This window comes from Phasianus colchicus, chromosome 2, assembly GCF_987193195.1.
Source record: "Phasianus colchicus chromosome 2, bPhaCol1.hap1.1, whole genome shotgun sequence".
NCBI lineage: Eukaryota > Metazoa > Chordata > Aves > Galliformes > Phasianidae > Phasianus > Phasianus colchicus.
The window spans coordinates 57,448,881-57,458,944 of NC_143437.1; the positions used below are offsets into that span (position 1 = coordinate 57,448,881).

General features: G+C 36.3%; 1 long non-coding RNA gene across 1 annotated transcript; it reads left to right on the forward strand.

The window, feature by feature from the left end:
• The first annotated feature begins 301 nt into the window (after window positions 1–301).
• LOC149919048 (uncharacterized) lies at window positions 302–6,396 on the forward strand. Its single transcript, XR_016464740.1, has 3 exons — window positions 302–874; window positions 2,922–3,084; window positions 6,351–6,396. It is a non-coding gene; the product is annotated as an uncharacterized LOC149919048 (long non-coding RNA).
• Window positions 6,397–10,064: the final 3,668 nt, after the last annotated feature.

Consider the following 10,064-nt stretch of genomic DNA (forward strand, 5'->3'; position numbering starts at 1 on the left):
ATAAGTGCACAATTTCTGAAAGTTAGTTGGTATTTGGGTGAAAAATGTGCTCAGGTTACTTTCTCACATGCTGATCTGCATTACTTTATTATTTCTTTATTTTTTCCTGACTGACTTGTATGTTTCCATCAGATCCTTTTCTTCCATCTGAGTCTATAAGAGTCTGCAGACAGGATTACCTCTTATGGAAACACAAGTAACAAAATATTTTATCTTCTAAAATTCTGCTTCTGAAACAAATTTTACTTTCATTTACATGAAACCACATGCAAATCATATACATTCTAAAATGTTCTTTTCAACAAAAATAGTCCTCCATATGCTTCTGTTGATTTTGTTACCTGCTGTATTAAGTTTCAAGTGCCAGAATTAAATGACTGACAGTGCATTTGTTTGTTGCAAAAACTTTCAAGATCCACTGAAAATCTCAATAGTATCTATCTCTGAGCATGACAAGAAAATAATACTGTCTACATTCCCATACCTCTGTCTCTTATATGTTAAATGAGAACAACACTGACTTGACAGAGCTACAATTTGATGCTTGAATTCATTAGTGTTTGTAAAATACTGTCCGAAGTGAAGTTTGCTGGAAGCACTGTTACCTTAAGAAATATAATCTCTTCCTGTCTTTTCCAGAATCTTCCCAGAACTAGGACAAAGCAGTTTTAACACTGAAAGAAAATCTGTACATGAAGCATTTTTTGTCCCATTCCTTGCAAGCCTGGTGTTCTTGGACATATAAGTATGGACTAACATAATCTGCTGAGGATCTGCAAAAATGGGGAAGATGAGCTCAGAGAAAGCTGTGTACTGCTGTGTTACCATGTCTGCATGAAGGAACTCAGATACTTTTGCTTTGCATGCAAATCAGGTCAGCTGTCTCCTGATATCACTGCCGAGGCTTTGCCATTCCTGCTTCTTCCTGCTGCGTTGATTCATGTCTTTCAGATACCAGTGGTAGAGGCTCACTGCCTCAGATAAAGACAACATCATTATTATTCACCTCTTGCCCTTTCTCTGATTGTCATTGACCCTGTGGATGTTTATAAGTGTTAATGAGGACTGACCTGTATTTTTGGCAGGGTCTGATAGTCAAAGCACCATGACTGCAGCACCTGTGCTTTGCCTCACTGATTGTATCGTGAATTTACATGGCCTTGTTACTCTCCTTGCACCGTTTAATTGAATGAAAATTACCTGAGGTTCACTTTATCCCTTGTACAGTGTAAGCAACCAGTGGACTTGTATCCTGTTTACTGCTTCTGTTTACTGAACTTGTCTTTCGCCTGTGTTAATTATTGAGATGTCCACTTTAAGTACCCATAACTGTGGTCCTACATGCAAATACTCTTGTATACGTTACTTACATTAAGCATGTGAATAGTCCTACTAAAATCCTAAAAAAAGGAACAGCTTAAGTTATGGATTATTATAATGCAGTATTTGAATTATTTCCAGGTTACTAGAATGTTGTTTCATAGGACTGAGAATGTCACAACTTCTCAGCTTACTCATCTGTACCTCATACTTCATTTTACTCATCTGTAAATAAGATATTCTTCATCTTATTTCATCCCCATCACAGCAGCAACTAGCAGTATTATTAGAGGTTTTATGCAATGCAAATAAAGTATATGAGTCTCTAAATAAGCTCTTAGATATTTATTAGAATATTAGCTATTATAATAATTGAAGCACTGGGGTGAATTTCACAGTAGTTGTATTAGCTTAAAAACACTGAAGTATTTTCCTTGTATATAAGGTTATGCCTGCCCTGTGTACAAACTGTATACTGTACTGTACAAATGCAGCACCTGAGAGCTGAAAGCAATCAGTTAAACAGTTAAGTAAGCCACAGGGGTTGAGAACAGAGGAACAGAGTTTGAAGAGTAATTACTGAAGATGAAGAAAAAGGCAATTTAGAAAGCAAATTCAAGTATAGTTCAAGTTTAGTCAAGGAGAAAGAGAGGAAACAAAATAGTGTGTTACACATCTAGATTTTTGTTAGTTCCTCCAAAGACCCACACTTCCATTTGTTTATTTTTAAAGTCCTCTACAATTAATAGAAAGAAAGATCTGCCATTCCTGCATGGATCATCTATCCTTAAAATCACCATCTAAAATATTACCCTTTAGTGCTCTTTTTCTCTCCCTCCCTCCATCATGGGTAAGGGAAGATATCTTAGAAAGATAGTTTCTACAAATGGCTTACTTCTGAATAAACTTACATGAAAAAAATCAGTCAAAAAAGCTCAAGGAAGTTACAGCTTGCTCAGTCACTTGCATGAGAAATGCCCAGGCAGCAAGACTTTCCTTTTTTTCAGTTTCAAATACTAGTACAAAATGTGAATATTTTCACAGAAACTGTGGTGTCTTCTTGATTAATCAGTTTTTGCATCAGACTATACTAGAAAAATAGTACAGTCAGTAAGAAACTGAGTTAACACTGCACATTTCTTGGCTTTTAAATCATAAATAATAGGAGGAGATACTTATGCTGACTCTACTCCTGAAGTTGTAGCTCAGGTTTGTCATCCAACAGAGTCCCTTGGCATCCCATGCTGGGGTCCTGGTAGTAGGGTGCTTCTCTCTGAACCAAAGACACCAAATCTAGCCAGGAGACACCAAGCTCAAGAATGCCCTGCAAGGGATTTACATCCAACCAGAGAGGTGACTCATGAACACCAGCACCAGGCACTAGCACCACTTTTTTTTTTGCAAAGTGAAGTGATGGAAAGGTATAGATTTGCTGAAAATTCAAAATGGCTTGACTTCTTGAAGAGCTGCAGTGATAGACCAAAAATGCTTGGCTCTGCCTTGGGTCACACGTCTCTTCAGGCCTTGGTTAGCTATCGTGGGGGTGCCCAAAGTGCAGCAGATGCCTGCAGACTTACATGAGTCCTTTGTTTTCACTCAAGGTAGCTCTTGGGACAAGAAGGCAGAGGCTGGCAGGCTCCAGGTCTGCTCTCAAGTAAATAGGAAAAAGGAGATATGCTGATTTAAAGTTGAACTCTCCATTCAAGAGCAGCTGAGCAGTGAGGGTGGAAGAGGGAACCAGGAGCAGCTTTGTGTGGTTCACAGGTAAGAGTAATGGCCAGCACCAAGTCACGTTGCACTGTTTAATTGTTTTCTTCCCTGGCACTTTCTATTTTTAGACATTTTAATTTCCTGTAATCTTTCCACAGTCACATGTGAGCAAGTAAACAGATTGTTTTGAATTAAACAGCTGTGCTAATTTATTGCACTGTTAAAAGCATAGCCTGAATGTTCCATTCACTGCATGCTGGGACTGGATGTACTGGTGTGTACAAATGGGCACACATCTCCCTTCAAATTAAAACTTCCACAGCCCACAGAAGAGCCAGGATAGGATAGCAGGCAGAGCAGCTGGGGTACATTCAGTTCCACTGGGGTCTGTGCACAGAGGAGGCTGTAGCTGTGCTTGAATGGGACCTGAGGCAGCTGTCCCCGGGGCAAGAAGGAATGGACATCCTCCTGACGCTACTGAGTGAGCCACAGCCTCCTCTTTTTGCTGACCTGATGCTTGGGGCTTCCAGGGAGCTGTGTTGGTCAAGGCAGATTGTGTTTGATCTCCTGACCACAGGTGCAGGTACAGGTGATCTCTTTCTGCCCTGTCTCCTTGACAAGCAAGAAACATTTCCTTCTTCAAGCCCTGTACTAGTGGAATTTTACTCATCAGCTACCCAAAAGGAAAGATAAAATGGACTCTCTGCAGACATACCCACCTTCTCACAATGGTCCATACACTTGAGGCCACAGTGAAATAAATAAAAGGATTCAGGGAACAGTCCTAAAGCACCAGAGCAGGTAAAACTGATTGTGAACTCAGTGGTCCCCAGTGGTCAAGGTCACCTCACAGTTTATATATCAATTCTGCTCTTTCCTACTAAAAGACAGAATCTCAAATACACTGGTTTTCTATAAATTTTTCTTCCTGGATTGAATTTCTGGGACTTCAAATATATATTTTAAATGAAAATCATGAGAAGTAGAAGGCTGTTATGATCTTCTGAACTGATCTAAGGGAATATCCATATTAAATAAGTCCATGGAGAAAACAAAGGACATTGCAGTCAAGATAAAGAAATATTTTTTTTTTATTTTTCTTGTCAGTAGTTTGAGATTACTTGCCTCTGTAATTCTCACATCCAAGACCAAATCTTCTAAAAAGCATCCCTGAATTTCTAATTCTTGCTTCACTGAGCATTTCTACCAAGAGCAAAGGAACCAGATTACAATTACCTTTCTAAGAGACCTAATGGCACATAAAATACTTGGGTATATGACTCTTCACCATGTCTTGACTGCCCTAAACCTGAAACAGTTCTAAGAGAAAAAATCCAGTGATCCCTCCTGATAAGTAATCAACCCTTGAAATGCAATTTCCACACTTCCTATGTATTCTTTACATTCTAGAGCTTCTAGGTTAACAAGAAACAAATTAGGTTACAAATATGTATTTGTAACTCTCTCTGTATATATGTAATTTGTAACCTATATATATATACACATATGTATGCATGCATATGTGTATATAATACATGTTGTTTATTGAAAATAATATATAATTTGTTCAATAAACAACTCTCTGTGTTAACAACAAGTTCCTATGTTGATAAAAATCAGTGCTTGATAGCAAGGAACTTGAAAAGAAGAGAGAGAGAGAAAGAAAAAGGAAACAGGTGGTTCATCTCAGGCCTGCCAAGAACATTCTGGGGCTTTGAGAACATGTACTCCTCTACTTGGCTGAATACTGTTTCCATCTCATCCACTGAAAGATTTCTTGTCTTTCACCTAGCTTGCTTCTACCAACTGTATATAATTTGTTCTCTGCTCATTTTCTCTGTTCTTCAGCAAGGTGTCTTATCATCAATTGCACATCTTCCTTTGTGTCAAATTTTTCTGCTTGTGGATACCAAGTGGCAATAGATTATTGCTCTCCTTTTGTTCTCACCTTCTTCCAAGGTGAGAACATCCTCCCCATTTCTCGTCCCAACTAATCAAAAATTAGCATTTTAGAGTGTTCCACTCTTGGTTCAAAATGTTTGAAGTTCTCTTTAATATACTGACAGCACTGATGAGTACACATGCTCAGGGCAATCACAAACAAAAGTATGGCTTTCCTCAGCTCACCTATCTTCTTTGTTCATCTCTGAAATCCATTCCAGCACTCACAGAAATTGATGATTTTTTCTTTTGACTTCAGCAGCAGTAGAGATGAGTCCCTTGGGCAGCAGCTAGTCCTCTGACTTTAATAACAACAGGATACTGGGCCCCATTCCTCATCCATATTTTAGATATCCAGTTCATTCTGCAGTGCAGTGAATTGTAGCATTGACAAACAGATTTATCTATGCTTTTCCTTGCTCATCAAAAGTCCACATACTCCCTATAAAGCTTATACATTCCTATGATTACCTCAGTAAGAGCCCTACCATATTTCTTCAGTACAGGACTAGTACCTTCATATCTCTTCATATTTCTTAAACATAAGTTAACTTGTATGTAACAGACAACACTTCCCAGTGAGTTCAGTACATCCAGGACCAATTAAACTTTGAAGCATTTGTGCTATTAATTTATGCCTGTGTAATATCTGCCCGTGTGGGATTTCCAGATGTCTGAAGCCTAGCCAAAGCTTCTCTTTCATCAGTGCTTCTGAACATCTGGAAATTCCAGATGAGTAACCAAATCTGCTTTTCACATGGACAATGTTCCTGGAGTGAAAGAGTCCACATGCAGAAAATCAGATGTATAGATAAATAGCATCCTTAGGATGAGGTGAGAATACTTTCAGTGTTATAAAAAAGAGAGCATCACCAAAAAAAAAAAAAAAAAAAGACATCTTTCTCCTGCTGAAGAGCAATAGAAAACAAGTGCCAAATTCCTCTCTGAGCCTTTTAAAATCTACACTATATCTCACTTCGTCTTTGCTTTGTTATGCCTCTTTTTGTGATGTCTATTTCACCTAAGCAGATACTTTTATTAACCTCTTTCCTTCCCTTTTCACTGTGAAGACATTTCAGATTATCACATTACATAGGTACACTTCAAAGCTCTCATGCTTACATCTGTATAATGGACAAGTCCATTACTTGTCCAGTTTCATTAGCTTTTTCTTTTCCTATGGCTCTGTAATTTATGTTTCTCAGGGGACCAGTAGGCTATTTCTTACACAACTCACTGCATGATATATGTGTATGTCTGTATAGTATTGCCATATAAATATTTGATGTGACCTATGCATTTCTTTACAAAACTACAATTTATTAGGCAGCTATTTCAAAACCAATCCTACATCTCTCCTAGTTGTTTTTTTTTTCTAGAGGTCGTGAACACAGCGTGATGTGAATTTAATTTGTGCTAAACACAGTGTGGTCAGAGGAAACACTTCTACTCAGAGTGTTTGTGATGTTCGAATATGCTTGGACACTTTGCTGCTACTGTGGATTTAATCTAACTCTTATTAATGAATATACCTTCTGTGGTCAGAATGATAAATTGGGAAATAAGACTGCAGGTAAACTGGTAAAAAAAAAAAAAAATATGGACCATTGGGAAAAAAATTACATCCTGAAATCATCAGAGAAAGACTGGAATGCCGAGTGTGAATTTTAGCCAGAGGGTTTGCAGTTAATCTGATATACTTGTGATGTAAATTAACAATTAATCAGCAGTATAATAATGCAATAATAGGTAGAACACAGAAATATATAGAGATAGATAAAATGTAAGCAGGTTTAGAAAAACAGGAATTATTTCAGATCCTGATCCTGCCAGCACTCCCAGCTGTAATCAATATCAGGAGCTACTTAGAATGCCTCAATTTTTTAGATAGATAATTCTGTCACTTGTATGTTGGTCAGGTGTTGAACCTTTCTTTACATTTTCCTTTGTAGCTATAAATCTATTCTATTCTTCTGTTCAGTTTTTATATGTGTAGACTATGAGTGACACACTTGACCTGCAAGTTTGCAAGTTTTATGGTTCAAAGAACAGATGTTTGTAAGTTTCTTACCATTCTTGTTGGAAACAGAATTATGAGAGACCACAAATAGAAACAAGCCATGAGAAATAACTGTGCTATAGTGTAAAAGAATAAATAATTGCAGGAAAAGCACTGTGTAGCCTGAAGGAAGAAAAAATATATATTAGAATTATATATGATTTGATAAATCAAATGTTTGAAAACATTTGTTTTCCTTATGTGTTCCTTAATTTATGTGGTCACTGGACAATATGAATAGGTGCTGAATGGAACTTTGTCTTTATTTAGTCCATAAGCTGAAATTTTTGCTGTTGCCATCCTGATATTTTTACATGTTCACTTAATGTCCTGTTCAAAAGGAATTTGAGAAGAATAATTATTGCTGCTGTCTATGAATTAGAATGAGAAAAAAACCAAGGTATGGTTAAAAAATTATTGTAGAAAATTTTTGCAGCTTCATCTCGGATTTTTGTTACTGCCCTGAGATTTTTTCTTGTCTGACATCTTTTAATGTCAATATTAATTTCAGCCTAAGATTTTCCAGGCTGTGTTCAGTTATCCAACACTTTCAAGCAAAAGATTTAAGTAGCCATACCCTTAAACATTTCAGATCAACTCACTGCATGCCAGTCTTGACAGAAGGAATAACATCCAGAATCAAAACATAATTTTAAGTGAATCTTAAGCATGCCTTAATTTTATAAAAGTGGAAGAAATCCTTTTGCTGTATTGCTTTGCACTGCATAAGATACAGAAAAGCCTAGTGAGCACTTAACCCCCTTTTTTTTTGTTTAGCGACTGATTTGTATTTGCGAATCTCCTTATAACTTCCATGAACAGACTAAGGAAGTAGTGCAGTTAGGAACTTCATCCATGAAATGAAATTTACACCAAACAAATTATTTCATCCCAAAACAAAAACAGAACGTGTTCTGTACAGGGGAGGGGTTAACAAATTCTTTTTCAGATTTAAGATCATATGAAGTATCTTTCATTTCTTACTTTTTAATAGTAGGTGGAACTAGGACGATGAGTGTATATATATGTATATTTAAAACTATATGAAAGCATTTTAACTCAAAGCAAAGAACTGGTTTGATCAAACCAGTCAAAATGGTTTGATTTCTGTTTCTGTTTCTGGGTTTGGGGCTTTTGTTTTGTAGGGGTCAGGTTTCCACATGTGTGAGCATTGGGTTTTTTTCTCCACAGATTAGTTCTTGAAAGCCTCTTTTTATATTTACATACTTTGACAATAGTAATATTGATCTTAAAATCTGGAAGTGATATATATCAGTGGAAGGTGTTACTAAAATACAAAATATTTTAATTAAAATGTAGGCATCATGTATTATTAGTATAACCATCACACTGAAAAAAAGAAGTGAGGCTTAAGTCTCATAATTAAGATTTTCATAGCATTAGGATGGAAAGAAAATGGACTCTGATGAATGTTAATCTTTTTATGAAATTTATGACAAAATTTTCTTTCTCTAATGAGTAGATGGAAATAATGGATTCAAAAGCAGGTTTTGAATGAATTTCAGATGGATTGAAATAATGTTTAAAGGGGAGAGTCTGTATTATCCAAGAATACATCCGATCTATAATTTAATGCATAATAGCTGCTCTAAACCAGATATTATTCTGCCAAAATCTAACTCATTATTGTAGAAAAATGAATATCTTGAAAATGCTAACTGCTATATGGAATCAAGTAGTATTTAATTTTTGAGTGGCAAAATTTTCAGAAAGAAAAAGATTTCTCTGCAGGTCTTTACCAAATCACACAATGGACCTCTTTAAGAAAACAAAAAACAAGTGTGCCTGCAGAATGATCATTAAAAAATCTGAGCTCCTTTATGTCAATTAAAAGCTTACTTCTCAATTTACAGGTCACGTCCTAGATCCTACAAATGTATTCACTCAAGAAAGCAGATTAGATTGATAGAATGAGTAAGAACTTGCATCACTGGGCACTAAATTATTTGACAGTAACATTTTAAAACTCAATTCAAGTGATCTTTCATTATAATACATGGTTTTGGGAAGTGAAAAGTGTTTTCTATCCACTGCTTAGTTCTCATGGAAAAATTGTGCCATATGAAGAGCAATTTCCTTCCTACTTAGAGTGAAAAAGAGAAATGAGAGAAAAGCAATTTAGTTCTTTGAAAGATTCCAGTTGCCACAGTCTGTTGTTCATTTTAGGGGGAAAGATGAACTTTCATTTCAATTCTAGAGGTGTAAACTTACAATATTTTTCTATAGAAGTCTACAGTTCCTATATAATAAAAAAGTTTGTTTTCTTATAAAAATCAGAACGTATTTCTTGAAAAAAAAAAACCCAAACTCTGAAGGTCCTCATCCTCAACCTGCTTCAACGGGTTCAAAGTGTTTTCTCCCTTCCAAACTGCCTCTGTTCATAATTCTATTGACTAATGCAGTCATTCATCCATTTGAAAAGCATGCTGCATTTGACAATGGAAGACTATGTTTCTTGAGTTTTTGTTCTGTTGAGTGATATTGATCATGGCGTTTGAAAGCACAATGTTCCTTTATCCCTTTTTATTCTTTTCTCTCATATATTTTGTTATTTTTCATCTTTGAATATGTCTGTACAACATAATGCTGTGTCTTAGAAGTATATTCAACTTACCTTGGGCACCAAAAGCTGTATAGAAACAGAGCAATCTGACTAGGCTAATTAGCCCAGCTGAGAAGATATGTAGGTGCAACATCACAGCGTTACAGGAGCATTTATTGATCCAGAGCTAACTTGCAGGATATTTCTGAGCAATAGTACAGTCCTCATCTGTTTACTTCAGGTCTTGTTTTTTAACAGTGGCTGTATCAGAGGCTTCAAAGAGACAAAACCTTCAGCACCTTGAGCAGGAAGATGAGGGTGAAGAGGCAGAAGGCTTTCATAGAGAGTGCTTTGGTCTGCTTTGGCTGTCAAGTCTACTGCCAAAGTTAGTTTCTGGAAAGTGTTGATGAAAACTGAAATTAGCTGCCTTGGAAAGGATTGTGAAAATTAAATCTTTTAATCTGAAAAGAA